The 16,538-nt window shown below is 53.4% G+C and overlaps 1 protein-coding gene across 1 annotated transcript in view; it reads right to left on the reverse strand.

Moving 5' to 3' along the window:
- The window catches only part of KLHL32 (kelch like family member 32), a 2,034,348-nt gene that overhangs the window by 1,653,474 nt on the left and 364,336 nt on the right, over positions 1 to 16,538 (reverse strand). The window lies entirely within an intron of this gene.

Genomic DNA, 16,538 nt, shown 5'->3' on the forward strand with positions numbered 1-16,538 from the left:
AGACATCCCGTTTGCCTCGGTCCCTGACATACCCTTTGTATCTCCCTTACTTCCAGCGTCCCAACCTTTTCACCTACTCCTCTGAATAGCCCAGCCTGCTACCTACAGATGCTGCACCCCTCCTAAATGAATGAGTTCCATCCTCCTAACCTTTCCCACACCACTAGTAACACCTTCCTCACACCTTCCTCAGTACCCTATCCTTCCTGGCCATGTCCTTATCCCTCTCCGAAAACACTCCCGGTTCTCTCCTACCTGTACCCCTATATTTCACACCTTTCACCTAACACCTTCACCTAACATTTAAACAATACACCTAAACCCACTTAGCCCCCCTTTTTCCTCTAATCTATTACCCTCCTGCTCACCCTGGCCCCCCACCTTCCAACACCTTATTAGTATAGCCCTGCGTTGCCCCCCCTGCACCTGTCCATGCAGGCCCTTTTCTTTATTACTCCTCTTCGCCACTGCACCAGGGGCCAAAACTGCACCCAGTCCATTCCATATAACTAATCTTCAAGCTCCTTGCGTCCATTACCACCAGTTTCCCACCTGCACCAGGGGCCCTAGTGCACCCCCGTCCATGCAGGCCCCTTTTCTGCCTAACTCCTCTCCACCACTGCACCAGGGGCCAACCTGCACCCCCGTCCATGCAGTCCATTCCATATAAATTCCTCTTCCAGCACCTTGCTTCGTTGCTCCATATTTTTCCCCCAGCTGCACCAGGGGCCCTAGTGCACCCCCGTCAATGCAGACCCATCTCATCACTTCCCCCTGCTGCACCAAAGGCGCTCCCGCAGCCTGAAGCCCATGCAGCCTGAAGCTTACTCACTTTGTCGTGCAGCAAGCGTGAGGGCTTCGCCACCGTCGTTCATGCCCTCCAAACGACGGCCACCACCCCTTAACAATTTCCACATTTGCATCCCCCTGCGGCCCTCCACTGCCCCACCTACACGTCTTCCTCCTCACCCCTCTCCGACCCCCTTTGGATCACCCCCAAAACCTCTCAAACCTTGTGCCCCCCCCTCCTTTTACGATAAACTGAGCCCAACCTACCAGCACTCCCCAACTTACCTGGCATGCGGTCCTTCCCCCCTCCTCCTTGCCCTGACCCACTGTCCCCTGCCTGAAAACAATCTGTAACCGGATGCCGACCCACAGACCTGCTGCAGTCGTGTTTAAATTTGCACATCCACCTCGTGCAGCCTTCTTTATTGAACACCCAACATGCTGTTGAGGGCTGTCCTCTGCCTCCTCCCCCCCCTCTAATGGGCGGGGCAACCAAGAAAGGGCCGGTAAGACACAGGCAGCCCACTTGCTGTTTGCAATGTCGGGGCAGGCCTCGTCGGAGCCATCCATTGCAGCCAAAGATCCATGTCCATCTCCCCCCAGACCGCCTGACTGTCCTCCGCCATTCTTGCTCTGAATTCCTCATCATACCGTACCCAGGCAAAACCCCCAAAACTTGTGAAAGCCTTCCTAATTACGTCCATATATTTAAGCGGGGCCACGCATCGCTCCGGGAATTTTTCACAATATACACTGGCATAAATGATAAATGCCGACATCCAATTCTCAATAGTCACCGGGACCCTTGGGCGCGAAGCCAGTTCCCCCTCTTCTTCTTAGGACCCCTCCTTTGCTCTCACTTCCCTATGGAGCAATTTAAAAACATCTACAAATTCCCCCGCATGAATCTTCTCCCTGGTCGCTGCCATCAAGTGCGCCCCCAACGGTTTTGTTATACCCATGTATGGCAGTTTTTTCCCCTTACCTTTCACTTCAACCTCCTTTTCTTTTTCAACTTGCACCTCAAGCACCAATGTCTCCACCACCTTGTCCGTTTGAACCTCCACTGAGCAAATGCTCTTCCCATCCCCCAAGGCTCCAATGGCCTGTACACCAACTTCTTTCCTTGCCCCTTACAGTCCAGACCCTTCATTTCCCGTCCCCCTTCTTGTGTTCCCCCTCTGCCATGCAGATTTCCATTCCCTTTCCCGCTCACCTCTTTCCACACAGCCCGTCTGCAGTCTGGCGTCCACACCGATGCTCCTCATCTCTTTTCTTAGAGGGCTCCTACTGCGGGGACAAAACATATCAGCAGACTCACCCAGCCAATAATTCCCCTGACCCCTTGCCCCCCCGACCACCCTGCACCTGCCTTTCCCGATCCCACCTCAAACTTCTTCTCTCCTCCCCCCTTTCCCTTACAGCCCTATAACCTTCTACCTCCCACTGGCCCACATAATCCTCCAATCCAACTTCATCACCCCTTAAATACCATTGTGGATGCGAGCTCATGCCCGAGTTGAGGTGATCTTCGTGCGAGCCCAGGGCGTCCGCCCTGCCACTCCTTTGACGTCTTCTCGGCGGGGCCGCAGAAACCCCTGCCTGGTCCTCTTCTCTCGGGCGTTGCGCGCCGTCCTCCACCCTGAAATCATCATCGCTAGGGGCCGTGCTGCACCCTCTAGGATCTCCTTGCGCTGACCGAGGAGGGGCCGTTCTAAAACCCTCTACCTCCACCTGAACAGCAGGGGTTGCGCAGTGCCTTCCGCCCTCACTCCCTCTACCCGGAGGGGCCGTTCCGCGCCCCAATCTAACCTCAATTGATGGGGACCTCTCCCTCCTTCTCCCACCTGCACTCTTGTGCAGGTATTTACCCCCTCTTCCCCTCTGCATTGTCACCCCCTTCTGAGCCCCATCACCGCCGCACTGTAGTTCCCTTGACCCACCTATTTTTGAGCACTCCTAGCTTCCCTAGGGCTATCATTCACTCCCTCCCTCACTGGCTCCCCAGCCGAAATCCTTTCTCCCCCGGACGCCCTCCTGTCTATCTCCCTCCTCCTCTTCCTGCCCCTGAATTCCCAAACCTCCCCTCTCACCGCCGCGGGGGTGCAAGCCACCACTACCGCGAGAGCCCCATCGGCCGCAGCTCTACGCTGCGGCCTGCCCCAACCTACCTCCCCTTCTCCCGTTGCTTCCCCTACCGCCCCTTCCAACTGGGCCTTAGATGCCCTGCTAATAATTTCCAGGGCCTCCCTCAGAGCCCTAGCATCAACCAAACCCTTCTTGCTAGCTCCCTGGACCACCATTGTGCACCAATAATCTGGTTGTGCACTAAAAATATGCCCCCTGAAAATTAAGCTAGCTAAACTACGCCCCCGAGCCAAAACCTACCCGTGGACCTATACCCAAAATGCCAAAACTGCTATCTTTGAACAGCGTAAAATTAACACCTCATAAAAACCCACTGGTAATATGTAAACCAAAATAGAATATTTGTTTATTTATTTATTATTATTATTTATTTTTACAATTTTCCTATTTTACCCCCCTAAATACTGCCCCCTCTTAATGCCCTCACCCTCAGAGACCCCCCCAATCCTGCTCTACAGTGCCCAGCAAAAACCCTACACCCACCAGACACAAGATCCACTTGAACACAATACCTCCCACACTGCCCCCTGGTGGATCGCGAGATGCACCGCACTGTAAAGCAATCAAGGAAAAATAGAGCTGCCCCCTTAATAGTAATAATAATAATTTGGCATTTATATAGCGCTACGAACCCTCAGGTATCTGAGCGCTGCTCATTACCCACGGTGTGTGGTGCTCATTTATTGAGCTCGGAAGGATGAAAGGCTGAGTTTGGCGCCGCCAGGATTCGAACCTGCATTAGCAGGCTCTGCACTGAAGTCAAAGCGAGCGCTCTACTGGCTGTGCCACTTGACTGGCTGTGATCCCACTGACACTAGACAGCCCATGCGTCCTTAATCTTGTCTCTGTGCCAGAAAAACCCCAGGCCCTGGACACGGAGCTGCAGGCTGCGAATAACGTAAACAGCAAATGCCCTTAAAACGCACTATGAAAAGAGAAAACGCTCGCAGGCAACTTTCCCAAATCCCCCGAAGAATGAAGTGGCCAAGAATCCGCGTTCCTAACCCCAACGTTCTACACCACCCCCTCCTCCCAATTAGAAATGGTCGAAACGTTCGCTCCACAACCTGCAAACTTAAAAAGGAAAACCAACTGAACTACAGCGGCTCCCGTAAACACCCCGCCAACAGTGCTTTCCTCCCCCCAGGTAAGAAAATGGAGGTACCTTATTTACGGTACCTCCGCTATTCAACTAATTTTCTTTTTTTTTATATAACTACCTACACAACAAACCTACGCGCTAAGAAGCCCTATTCTTCACCTCTACTGATAACCCCTTCAAAAAGCCCAACTGAGGGAAGGCTCGGGAGCAGGCAACAGGACTAATACAATCACCAATTCCAACCGTCGCCTGCCTCCCGAACCCTCCCTGGACCCTTAAATACCCTGAGGAGGCGCTCTGCCCCCCACAGCCACTTGCTGGCCGTGTGCAGCGCCAAAACCATCCCTGGGGGGGAAACGCTTCGTGTTCCCCCAGTGCCCCCCTTCTGCCCGCGCGTGCGCATTTGAAGGGCACGGCACCGCCTGGGTTGTGAAGTAAACCGCATGTGCCCTCTGCTGAGTGACTGCTTGATCCCTCCCCCCCAGAAAGGGGCGGCAGGGCGTCCAGTGCCGAGTCTGCTGAGATGAATGACGATGCACGTTGATGATGCAAGTGGAGCAGGCAGGCAGCAACGTGTGCTCTGGCTTGTGCTCGAGATGGACGCTGCAGCGCCAAACCGTCGATTCCGTTGCTTGACATTTTCCGTTGAGGACAGGACTGGTCCGTGTGGTGCGACTGTGCGAATGCATGGGTCTTAGATGTGTTTTCCTTTTTTTCTTGGAAAATCACAATTTCAAATAATGTTGTGTTGTCCCCTTTTCTTCCTGCAAAGAATGCAGGGAATGAGGCCCACACTGGCCCAGTGGCCTTCCAGCTGCATTCAGTCACACACTGCTCACATGTGCACTGGGTTGAAAGGGGGGCCTGGCGGAGATTCTGTGAAATGAACCATGCAAGTGTGTGTTGGTAAAGCCAATAACTTCCAGTATTGGGCCGAACATTGGTGCCGTGGTCCTGCGGATAAGCGTCAGCGGTGAAGCTTACAAAAAGAAATGAGTGCGTGTGCCCGGAAGACTACACTGGCACAAACCCACAGTGTCATGGTGTCACTGAAGCAGCGGCTCTCTGTTACTGGGGCGACAGTCAGCTCGCTAGTCAATTATGCTTCTTCAGTCTTCCCAGATAAAGGCAATCATGCAAGTGGGTTGTTGCATCGTTTCATATTGTACCATCCATCCAGAGATAAATGCGGGAATATCGTCAGATTTATTTGCGCCTTTTTGGGATCAGGAGGATATCATTTGTCCCAATAAAATATTTGCATATGCCTAATAATATGGGCCTACTTGTCTTTCTAGGGCAACGCCTCTGCCATCATTCTAAGCTTGACTTCTTCTCATGGACATGAACTACTGTGCAGCCTATCAAAGAGCGGTGCCATGCTGCCATGCCAGCCCAGAGCTCGCAGGCATGTTGCCCACATCTCTTACTTATGGGATGGGTTCTGATGCCACAAATAGCGTTTCCCTTTTGACATGCATTGCAGACCATCGGTTAGCTGACATGTTGGTGCATCTGACCCGCTCGCCCCCCGTTTTACGCCCAAGCATGAGCCCCAAATCTGTTACTAAAAACATTGCAGTCACTGCGTGACTGGTCCTTTCTTAATGACATAAAACACACCCTATCGATTGGCATCTTTGCCCGTGCGTCAGATAATAAATGTGCTCTATTGCACCCATCAAGCATTCTGCCAATCGCTTACTTAAGTGAATGTGCAAGCGCAAACTCAGCATGTACTACTTAAGTCTCATGGGCAGAATGCACAGAAAAGGGAAGATTGAGTGGCAGGATATGCATTGGCATCATGAGGTAGTTACACTCCTAAACGCAAATAGGTTGCAGGTGACTTATGGCTGTGTCTTGCCTGATTTCTGGCTGCTGTTTAAGTGGATGCGCCGCCAATCAGGAGAAGTATTTGCAATAGACGGGAACATGCGGGAACATGCTGGTACATGCCGCCATGTGGGGGTATTCCGGGAGACTCATCCTAGAATTCTGCTCATTACTCAAAGATTCCGAGTAGATCAATCAGTAGAGAACGTTACAATGACTCGGATTCCCCACTCTTTGGTTACTACCTCCAACATAAATTAAATCAACACTGCATTCAAGATCCGGTTCAAAATGAAACCTAACTGTTTGTCAGTCTCCTCATCATTGTTGGTTAGTTGGGAGCTTAGACTTCCTTTCCCAGCATGCTTTGCTGTTCATTTTAATGTCTTTCTCACTGGAGCCTGGGAGATTAGACTGCAGCTCCTAGGAGGCAATGGCACTCATTTCAGCCTCTTTACTTGGGAACTTGAACTTCAATTCCCAGCAAGTTATCGTTTTCACTTCAACAAGCTTCTCTTTGTAGCATGTGGCTTAGACTTCCACTCCCAGCAGGGAATGCGGCTACTTTCTGTCTCTTTATCAATAGTGACTGGGTACCTGGATGTCAGTTCCCATCATGCTCTGGGGCTCGTTGCAGTTAGGTTCTTATCATGCTCCATCTTTCTCACACGATTGCTCATCAGGTGTATCAGTGCACCCAGATCTCTCTCAAATAGTATGAGCACCTACAAGAAAGCAAGGTGAGAAAAAACCGGCATGAGCCACCCAAAGTGAGAGGGGCAGAGTGTGGGGGGGGTCACTTTACTCACTGTTCGCCTGGAACAAGCCCGCAGGCACCGAGAACCAACCTGAGCTCACACAAGCACAGAAAAGAGAATTCACGGAAATAGCCCAGTCCAGGCAGAAGGCCTATGGTATTTATCATGTGCCCCGGATGTACCCCGATAACTTAAGGATTACAGAAGACGTATCCTTCTGCAAAGCGTTAAGCTATGTACCTAGTGGAGCCAATGCAGGACTGGTCATGCCCTACTGCACATAGGCCAGTGGAAGCTTGGTAATACTGCGGATGTGGCACCTGAAAGGCGACACAGATCCAAAGAATGCACTTAGGAGAAACAAGAATAGTCATAGTAGTGATCAAATTGAACAGTGCACAATCAACACTTCGAGTTTTACTTAAAATCGATTCATTTAATGAGATATATGCAGAATTGTCTGTTCAGTGTTGCAGTCCTGGTCCTTTCTCAAACCCTTCATCCCATGACGAGCCACAGCATAGCCTGATATCGGCTAGAATAATAACAGGCAGCGCTCTGCTGCATGTGAAAATAAATATTACTTAATATAAAAAATGCTAATTACACATCCCATTTAGTGGCAGGCAGGTGAAGAAAGCCAGCCTGCTTTTTAAGGAGCCTATTGCTGCAGCCAGCATGTGCCTCTTAAGAAGGAGGGATGTCTTCTAGTTGCAGTGTATTTCCGGATATGAAGTTGTGGGAGGCAAAGAGGTGGCCTAAGGCACAAAGTGTAGCACGCAACTAACTGCCCTTTTTGCAAATTATCTTGGGCACTTTTCTTAGGTAGAAATGTTGCATTTATTTTCCCTTATGTCAATATGAGGCCATTATTTTGGTGTGTGTGTAATTCTAGTGAGGTTGATATTTTGCGCTCTTTTTGTTAAAGTCGGTATATTAGTGGTCTGTTTCTGAATTTCAAGATCTTTTGATATGGAACGAGGAGGAATAGAATGTTTTTCCCTTCAGAACAGCAATGTTTCTTAAGTGATAAGGCAGCTGGTTGTACTGTACAGAATGTGCTAACTGTACCCAAACTCAGCAGTTATCCGTTATATTTCAGAATACCCTGCTGCGAATCGTGTGCATGAAATGTGCAGGTAATTGTGCTTCAATGGCCTTTGTAGGCAAATGAAAGCTGCAATGCAGCTAAATCGAGTGCCTGACATCAACCAACATGTCAAGAATAGACTTAATACATTCCAAATTGGGCAGGGCCCAGGGGCACCCTTCCGCAAGTATGAATGGCAGCCGCAGGCGTGGCATGTTTTTGGGGGTACAGCGAATGTGGTGCAAGCAAGGACGGGTTTACTGCAGTGGACACTGCTGTCCCCTCCAGATTTTATGCGTCTCCTACTCCCCTGCCGAAGATGAGGTCTGGAGAGGGCCCCTTCCAGTGGAAGGCGTACTTTAAAGGAGGTGTTCTTATGAAGTAACAGCAAGAGCTGAACCGTTTTTAGAGGAATATGAGGATTTAATCGTATTTTTTCTCCATAAAATGCAACGTATCGCGCAATCAAATGCGGAGGACATATCCAAAGCCACCATGTAAATGGGCCCATATGGCTTATGTTTAACAGAGTAAAGTAGTTGGGCTAGAATGGTGGTATTTAGAGGTGTGCCCCTATTACGTCTGAACCCCACCTGAAAGCGTGACAGAATCAAAAATGTCTGCATTCAAATCTTCGGATTTCTCAGGAATAGGAGTGCAAAAATCTTGCTTGAAGCATCAGTTAGGGTGATCGGCTTATAATTAATTGGATCTTTATTGTCCCCCCTTTTTGTGAATAGGGATAATGTTTGACTGTGGCCATGAATGAGAAATTTGGTGAGTCTGGAAAATGCAGTTGAAATTAATCTTTAGGTGGGAATCCCATATGGAGGAGGCAGTACTCAGGATAAAAGGTGGAATGCTATCTGGGCCGCTTAGTGGGATCATGAACGCCCCCCAAAAAAAAGGGGAACGAACATTTCTTCACAGAATGCTCAAACCACCCACTTTTCATGACAGGAGCGTCCATAGAGGGAGATGGCATACCAACGGATTTATTAATGGTGTCCCAGAATTTACCTCCCTAGTCGTTGCAGATTAATTTTTTTTTCACACAGGTACTCAAGTGATTGAAGCCACTTCCTCTGTAAACGTTTTAAACTGTTGCGTTTTAAGCTTCTTGGATGCCACAATCCTAGGGTCGAAAATAAGATTATGTGCAACAGGATTAGAGAAAGCACCAAGGGAATGAGATATATATTAGGCACACTATAGTAATCTCAGTCAACTTCTGCACAATATGATATGACATTTATAAGGCGCCTGTGCAAAAGTGTTTCTAGGCGAGACAAGACAAGGAGAGGGAAACAAAGGGAGGACAAAATAATGACCCTACTAGGCCTTGTGTGATTCAGATCGTGCAAATGTGGGGAAGAGGGGAGGGGAATCTGCCAGGGGGAGGGGAGAAACACAGGTACTCAAGTGCAGCTAGAAGGATATCTCATAAGCACAGAGAGAAGGGACTGTAGGGTTGCAGGTACACACCCTTCAGTGCAGAGGGAGCCCCGTGGCAGTGCGAGAGGCAACTGGACATGCAGAAGCCTGGGCCCGAGTTCAGAGCGTAGCCAGGTGACAAGGACGCGGAGCAGTCAGGTACATCAGCAGGGGAGAAGAAGAGAGAAAGCAGAAGCGAAAAGGAAGGTCATGAGTTGCTTCCGGAACCGGATGTGGTTCTGCTCAAGTCTGAGAGAGGCAGGGAGGCTGATCCAGAGGAAGGGCCCAGCCGAGGAGAGGGATATGCCCCCCACTCTCTGCTTGGAGAAGCGCCTGACCCTCAGAGAGTTGTAGGTGGATGAGTGGAGAGCTCGATAAGGAAGATGTTTAGGAAGAGAATGTTGGAGGTAGTGCGGTCCCAGGCCTCAGAAAGCCTTGTGGATGATGCAAAGGGTCTTGAACTTCATCCTTGCAGCCACTGGGAGCCAGTGAAGAGATTTCAGTCCTGGACAGATACGGACCCTGGGCTGGAGTCCAAGGACAAGTCTTGCAGTCCTGCTCTGGATAAGTTGTTAAGGCCGAAGAGTAGTGGCAGGCAGATTTAAAAAGTCTGTTGCAGTAGTCCAGCCTAGAGAGGACGGAGACACTGAGCTTCTGTGCGAAAGTGAGAAAAGGAAGAATACCTCTGAGGAGGTGCAGCTCATAGTTTGACTTCAAAGAGACGTCAGAGATGTGAGGAGTTAAGGAGAGGGTGGATTCGAAGAGGACACCAAGGTTCTTAGCCTCACAGGTGGGAGCAGGAAGAGGACCCAGAGTGGGTGGCCAGAGAGAGAGAGAGGAAAAGAGGGAGCAGGTGTACCGATGAGGAGGATCTCAGTTTTACTGGCATTATGGAAGTGATCATTGGCGGCACACCATTCCTGAATTGCGGCCAGACAGTCTGGTACGAGAAAAGGAGCAGAGGTGGCTGAGGGGAAAAGAGAGCTGGGTGTCATCCGCATAACACTAAAAATTTGAGCAGAAAGTAGCGATGTGGTGGGCAAGAGGTGCCAGGTAGTTGTTGAAAAGCCAGGGAGAATGGTTAGACCCCCAGGGAACACCACAAGTAGAGAGAGATAGAAGAGCGGAAAAACGCCAGTTGGACCTGGGATGGTCGGTCGGTGAGAAAGGAGGTCAACCAGGCCAGATCCTGATCAGTGATACCCAGGTTATCACAGAGGCGATTGAGTAGGATGCCATGGTTGACCGTATCAAAAGCAGAAGATAGATCAAGAAGAATAATGACAGAAAGAAGATTCGAGTCAAGATTAGAGAGCAGGTCTCCACTGGTGTTCAGGAGAGCAGTCTTTTCCTGCTTCTGGCAGCTCTGAAGCCAAACTGGTGGTCGTGGAGACAACCAACAGATTCAGTATTCAGATTAAGCTGGGAGACGGCCATCTTTTCCATGAGTTGGCCCTGAAAAGGAGAGGTGGAGATTGGGCGATAGTTAGCCGAAGAGGAAGGATCAGTAGAAAGCTTCTTAAGAAGGGTGGCACAAGGGAGAGTTTGAGGGGGTAGGAGAAGGTTCAAGTGGCAAAGGAGTGATAGCAGAAATCGGCCAAGGCTAGAGCAAGGGTGTCTATGTGGTCCTTGAAGCTTCTGGATGAGCAGGGGAGAACCTGCTTTGACAAGACTTTCATAGATTGGACTTGTCTAGAAACATCGTCAGGGGTGAACAAGGGAAAGAAGGAGAAGGAACAAGTTACTTACCTGTAACTGTTGTTCTCCAGCATGGGTCTGGCATGGATTCACATGCTCATGAATATTCCCCGTCGTCAGGCTGGGAATCCTCGGTAAAGAAAAAACCAGTATCAGTTTCGTTTCTGATCTGTCTTTCGTAGTAATAACCAATCACTGGTCTCTGCGTCATACTGACCACAGCCAATGACTGCCCTCTACCTAAGCACCGCCTCTGGCAGCCATCTTCAGATTTGGAAGCACGTGAAGTGGCAGTATGACCAAGTGAAGAGCCGCAGAGGGGTAGGCGGGAGGGTTCGCATGTGAATCCATGCCAGACCCATGCTGGAGAACAACAGTTACAGGTAAGTAACTTGTTCCTTCTCCAGCATGGGGTCTGGCATGGATTCACATGCTCATGAATAAAGAATACATAGCAGTACACACATGCACAACCACGGGAGGTGGCAAAGGCTCAACATTAAGCATCACATCAACTCAACATTAAGCATCTTACCTCCTCACCAGGCTCACCTCAGGCGAACAGGTTGCGCAGCACTGCTTGGCCGACCCTGGACTCCTCCCTGGAATCCCGGTCGACGCAGTAGAATTTCGTGAAGGTGTGCGTCGACCTCCACGTAGCAGCCCTGCATATGTCCAGCAGGGGCACACCAGATAGGAACGCCGTGGTAGCTGCGATCGCTCTGGTGGAATGGGCTCTCGGACGGCCAGGCAGCGGTCGGTTTGCCAACCGGTGACAGTGCATGATACAGCCGGAGAGCCATCTGGAGATGGAAGCCTTCGAGAGAGCCTTCCCCTGATTGACAGGTCCAAAGTTCACAAAGAGTTGTGACGTCTTCCGAAAACCTTTCGTGCGGTCCACGTAGAACTTCAGCGCTCTAGCTACATCCAGCGAGTGCAAAGTCCTCTCAGCCGGCGACGAAGGCGACGGGAAGAACACAGGTAACACCAAGGGTTCGTTGAGATGAAAGTCCGACGGTACCTTGGGCATGAAGGAGGGGTGCGTCCTGAGCACTACCCTCGTGTCGTGGAAAGTCAAGTACGGTGCCTTGCAGGAAAGGGCCTGGATCTCTCCCACTCGTCGTGCGGAGGTGATGGCCACGAGAAAAGCTGTTTTCCACGATAGAAACTTCAACGGGGCCGAGTGCAGAGGCTCGAACGGAGGTCCCATGAGTTTGGTCAGTACCACGTTGAGCTCCCACGCCGGGGCCGGAGCCTTCACCGGCGGGAACGATCTGAACAGTCCCTTCATGAACTCTTTCACCAGACGATGAGACCACAAGGACGTCCTGCCCGTGGTTCTGGTGTATCGGGAGATCGCAGCAAGATGAATCTTGATGGACGCGTGTGCCAGACCAGCTTTGGCCAGCGTCAGCAGGTACGGCAGCACTTGGGGAGCCGTAATCCGTAGAGGATTAATCTTCTGTGCGTGGCACCAGACAGAGAACCTCTTCCATTTGTGTCCGTAGCATTTAAGAGTCGAGGACGCCCTGGCCTTTGCAAGAACCTCTCTGCAGTCGGCCGGTATGTCGTATCCTCCAAACTCTAGCGCTGCAGGAGCCAGGCCTGCAAGTTCAGCGACTTCGGGTCGTGGTGGAGGCGAGAAAGCATCGCCCATGCTCCTCGTCTGGGGAAACCTGCTGGCGAACCTCCGGCACTTGGTGTTCGTCGCCGTCGCGAACAGGTCGATCTGGGGTGTGCCCCACCGTCGGAAGAGGCGATCCACCAGATCCTGCCGTAGTTCCCACTCGTGGCACGAGCGCAGCTCCCTGCTGAGTGAGTCGGCGATGGTGTTTTTTATCCCTGCCAGATGAAACGGCACCAGAAGAATCCCTTGGGCGACGGCCCAATGCCACAGGTCCTGCGCCTCCTTGGACAGCGCTGGGGACCTGGTTCCGCCCTGTTTCCTGATGTAAAACATGGTGGTGGTGTTGTCGGTGAAGATCCTCACCACCTTGCCCTTGAGGGACGGAAGGAAGGACCTGAGGGCCCAAAACACTGCACGGAGCTCCAGGACGTTGATATGCAGGGACTTCTCCGTCGGGAGCCAGAGTCCCCTTGCGTGCAGATTTTCGGTGTGCGCTCCCCACCCTTCTAGGGAGGCATCCGTGGTCACAGTCACCTGGTGGGCTGGGGTCTGGAAGTCCATGCCCGCCGTCAGATGCGCGCGGGTGCCCCACCACCGTATCGCTCGTCGGAAACTCTCGTCGAGCTTGATCCTTTCCTCGAAGCTGCCCGTCGTCTGGATCCTGCACATGGGAATGAGGTAGATGCAGGAAGACATCATCCCGAGGAGGGACTTGATGGACCTCACCTTGGCCGCGTCGGCCACCAACATCCGTTGCACCTTGCCCAAGATGGTCCTGGTCCTCTCCTCCGACGGGGAGGCCAGAAGGGACACTGTGTCGAGCCTCGCTCCCAGAAACAGTGCGACTTGCGCGGGCACCAGGTGGGATTTGGCGTAGTTCACGGAGAATCCCAGGTCCGTGAGGAGTTGGACGGTCCTTGCCGTGTGGACCACGGCGAGCTCCCTCGTCTTGGCGCGGATGAGCCAGTCGTCCAGGTAGGGGTAGACGTGAATCCCCTCGCGGCGCAGCTGCGCCGCCACCGGTGCGAGGCACTTGGTGAAAACCCTGGGTGCCGACCGCAGTCCGAAGGGAAGGGCTTTGAACTGGTAATGACGCCCTTGGACCACGAATCTGAGGAATTTTCGGTGCCCCTTTAGGATGGGAATGTGGAAGTAGGCATCCTCCAAATCCAACGACGATAGGAAGTCTCCTTCCTCCAGCTGACCCAGGACGTGCTGGAGGGTGACCATCCGGAACTTCTGCGCCTTGATGAACTTGTTCAGGCGTCGCAGGTCCAGGATGGGGCGCCATCCTCCCGTCTTCTTCTTCACGAGGAAGTAACGCGAGTAGACTCCGGAGCCCCGAAGCCTCTTTGGGACGAGTTCGATGGCGCCCTTCCTGAGCATCGCCTTCACCTCCAGGAGAAGTTGAGGGACGTGAAGTTCTTTCCTGGCCACGGGGGGGACGCGCGGGCACCTTCTTTGAAACTCGAGCGCGTGGCCCCGGGCCAGGGCGTCCAGCACCCAACGGTCGGTGGAGATGGACTCCCACACGCTGACGAAGCCCGCCAGCCGGCCTCCCACCGGGGTGCTTCGGTGGGGGCCCGACCCCACGGCCGGTTCAATCCTGCTTGGACGCGGCCTTGCCGCCTTGGCCCCCTTGGCGACGACGGCGGGGGCCGCCAGACTTGCCTCGTCCTCTGTAGGCCTCTTGCGACGACGAGCGGGCCGCTTGACGGTAGGAAGCGAAACCGCCGCCGGAACCTTTGGAGGCGCCCTTGCCTCCGCCGCTCCGAAAGGGCGTCCGCCGTTGCTGCAGCACTCCAAGGGCCCGGGCCGTCTCCGTATCCGCCTTGATGGCCTGAAGGGAATCGTCCACTGTCTTCCCAAACAGGTTGTTCCCGTCGAAGGGCATGTCCAGGACCCTGTTCTGGACGTCCTGCCGAAAGTCCGTAGCCTTGAGCCATCCGCGCCGTCGAAGGCAAACGCCGTTGCCCATCTGGCGGAACCCAGTGTCGGCGATGTCCGTCGCCACGGTGATGGCGTGGTCCGAGGCCACCTCACCTTCCTGCAGGATCTCAAGGGCCTCCGCCCTCTTGTCGTCCGGCAGAAAATCCAGCAGGGGAGCTATCTTGTACCAGAGTTCCCTGTCGTAGCGGGCCACGATAGCCAAGGCGTTGGCCGCTTTAATCGTCGTCGCCGCCGACGAGATGACTCTGCGTCCCATGGCATCCAATTTCTTTCCCTCGCCGTCCGGCGGGGAAGTCGACGTGGAGGCCGCACCCCCCCCCGCTTTCTTCCTGGCTGCCGCGGAGACGACGGAGTCCGGGGTAGGCTGCGCCCGGAGGCATAGGGGGGCCGAGTCCGGGACCCGGTACTTTTTCTCGTACCGGTCTCTTTTCGCTGGCGTCGTGGAAGGGTTCTTGAGGAGGGAAAGGCCCTCATCCCAAATGTCGTCCAACAGAGGCACTGCGAGGACCGTCTTCCTCTTGGTCTCGCGCCGTTGGTAAAGGAAGCCTTCCTTTTTCTTCTCCTCAGGGCAGAGTTGGAAAAGCTCGGATGCCCTGGCGATCATTGAGTGGAACGATCCAATCTCGTCGGGCGGAGAAGCCCTGGGGGGAGGCGACGACGGAAAATCCTCGTCGTATGCCTCGTCGTCCGTACCCGTCGCTGCCGTGTCAGTCCCCGTATCATCCCCTCGGGTGGACGGGGAGGAGGGCTGGATGGAGCGCGATGGTTGAAAAGGAGGCGGTGGATGGATCCTTCTTTTCTTGGTAGGGGGAACACCAGAAGGTCCCGGTTCTGGATCCCCCGACGGGAGAGGTTCCTCCGTCGGTAACGGTAGTCTCGTCCTTATCTCGGAGCATAAGGACTGTATAGCCAACAAAATGGCCGCTGAGTTGTCCTGCGGCGCTGGCAGAGGGGAATCCGACGGGCGAGCAGGGGCCCCGTCGGTATCCTCGACGATGTCGTCGTCGTCACCTGCGTCGGGGCCCATTCCGACGGGCTGGTCTTGTTCCACGCCTAGGCCGTGGCTTAAGACCTCGATCAGTTCCTCTTCTGAGGTTGAGGCCGAATCTCCGACGACGCCCTGCCCCCCCTTCTTCCCCACGGAGGGTTTCGCGGGGGTCCTATCGATGGGCACGAAAGAAGACTCCCTCCGAGGAGGCAGGGAGATTCTGGGCCCCGAGGCCGCCACCACTGGTGCAGCCTCCACAGGCTGGGCCAGGGCCGCCGCGACCGTTTCGATAGAGGGCTTGGTCGAATGGATCAAGGCCTTCACCACCTTAGGTGCGCTCACCGCCTTATCCTTGAGGGAGGGGGCACTGCCACGCTCCTCCTCTGCCTTAGAGCTCGACCGGGGTCTCTCCAGGAGCTTCGCCGGGTGCTCGGCCTTCCTCTTACCCGACCCAGAGCGTTGGCTCGTGGTTGATGGTGCCGGGGAGGGTGCGCCCTGCCTGGCGCCCGTAGAGCCCGACCGTTCGGCGCTCCCGGTGCCAGCGGACTCGCGGTGCTTGGCCTTATGTTGGGCCCCCGTCGCCGGGGCGCCCTCAAAGGTCTTAGAAGACCGCTCAGATTTCTTCTTCTTCTCGCCAGACGGGCTCTTACCCTCCAGCCAGCTGGCGAGACGTTGATGGCGGTCCTTCATGGTCCGTTCCGACATGTTGCCGCAAAACGCACAGTCCTTCTCCACGTGCGTCTTGTCCCCATGAAGGCAGTAAAGGCAGAAAGAGTGTTCGTCCTCCTTGAAGACGTTCTGCAGCTGGCATCCAGGGCAGGCCCTGAACAGCTTTCCGGGCGTCGAGCTTCCCTTCTCCTGGGCCATCTCCGAGACCGGGCCTGAGAAGCTTCTGGAGTCCTCCGAAGTGTAGCTCGACGAAATCTTCACCCTTGAGGGGCACAGATGAATCCGACACGGGTCCCCGTTGATCGGATGTAGGATCGGTGGAGCTTGAGGCTCTTTTGACCGAAAGAATCGAAGTTTTTGTGAAAAAGTGCGAAAAAATAGCACTAACGCTCGAGAGCAATAGCACGAGGATCCCAACACATGAACGTGCGGTAAAAATCTGAAGATGG

This window comes from Ambystoma mexicanum, chromosome 4p (genome assembly GCF_040938575.1).
Source record: "Ambystoma mexicanum isolate Mex_15411 chromosome 4p, UKY_AmexF1_1, whole genome shotgun sequence".
In the NCBI taxonomy this organism is placed as follows: domain Eukaryota; kingdom Metazoa; phylum Chordata; class Amphibia; order Caudata; family Ambystomatidae; genus Ambystoma; species Ambystoma mexicanum.